Here is a 1,443-nt window from a genome sequence, read left to right as displayed (position 1 = left end):
TGTTGGATATGTGGGAGGGATTCAACATGCTCATAATGCTAAACCACGCCGTTCTCAGGTTCGCCAGGTGACTTGTTGTCACTCTGTAATCTTGGTTAACTTTTATTACTTGGTGGGTAATTGCCCTAAGTACATAAGACACAATAAGATGAGAAAACCTGATCATGAATTAAAAGGGATCTTCTACATCACAAATGGAAGAATGAAGCATGTTGGTAGGATCTAGAAGTGAGACCAAGGAGACTGTGGAAATGCAAATAAAACTTTAGACTGAGAGAAGCAGGAACTCATAGAAAGAATATGTGGTAACATTGTCCTGAGTTAACCAGAGCCACTGGACTGTTAGGCTGAGAACATCCATTAAAAACATCGACAACGGATTTCTGTGTGTTGATTTTATATCCTGCAACTTTACTATAATCATTGATTAATTCTAGTAATTTTCTGGTGGAGTCTTTAGGGTTTTTTATGTAGAGGATCATGTCATCTGCAAATAGTGAGAGTTTTACTTCTTCTTTTCCAATTTGGATTCCTTTTATTTCTTTTTCTTCTCTGATTGCTGTGGCCAAAACTTCCAAAACTATGTTGAATAGTAATGGTGAAAGTGGGCACCCTTGTCTTGTTCCTGACTTTAGAGGAAATGCTTTCAATTTTTCACCATTGAGGATAATGTTTGCTGTGGGTTTGTCATATATAGCTTTTATTATGTGAGGTATGTTCCTTCTATTCCTGCTTTCTGGAGAGTTTTTATCATAAATGGGTGTTGAATTTTGTCAAAGGCTTTCTCTGCATCTATTGAGATAATCATATGGTTTTTGTTTTTCAATTTGTTAATGTGGTGTATTACATTGATTGATTTGCGGATATTGAAGAATCCTTGCATCCCTGGGATAAAGCCCACTTGGTCATGGTGTATGATCTTTTTAATATGTTGTTGGATTCTGATTGCTAGAATTTTGTTTAGGATTTTTGCATCTATGTTCATCAGTGATATTGGCCTGTACATCACAGCAGGATCCTCTATGACCCACCTCCCAGAATATTGGAAATAAAAGCAAAAATAAACAAATGGGACCTAATTAAACTTAAAAGCTTCTGCACATCAAAGGAAACTATTAGCAAGGTGAAAAGACAGCCTTCAGAATGGGAGAAAATAATAGCAAATGAAGCAACCGACAAACAACTAATCTCAAAAATATACAAGCAACTCCTCCAGCTCAACTCCAGAAAAATAAATGACCCAATCAAAAAATGGGCCAAAGATCTAAACAGACATTTCTCCAAAGAAGACATACAGATGGCTAACAAACACATGAAAAGATGCTCAACATCACTCATTATCAGAGAAATGCAAATCAAAACCACTATGAGATACCATTTCACACCAGTCAGAATGGCTGCGATCCAAAAGTCTACAAATAATAAATGCTGGAGAGGGTGTGG

The sequence above is a fragment of the Bison bison genome, unplaced genomic scaffold (genome assembly GCF_000754665.1).
Source record: "Bison bison bison isolate TAMUID 2011002044 unplaced genomic scaffold, Bison_UMD1.0 scf7180017864050, whole genome shotgun sequence".
Taxonomy (NCBI): Eukaryota; Metazoa; Chordata; class Mammalia; order Artiodactyla; family Bovidae; genus Bison; species Bison bison.
The sequence above is the reverse complement of the archived record's forward strand: the minus strand, read 5'-3'. Positions refer to the sequence as shown.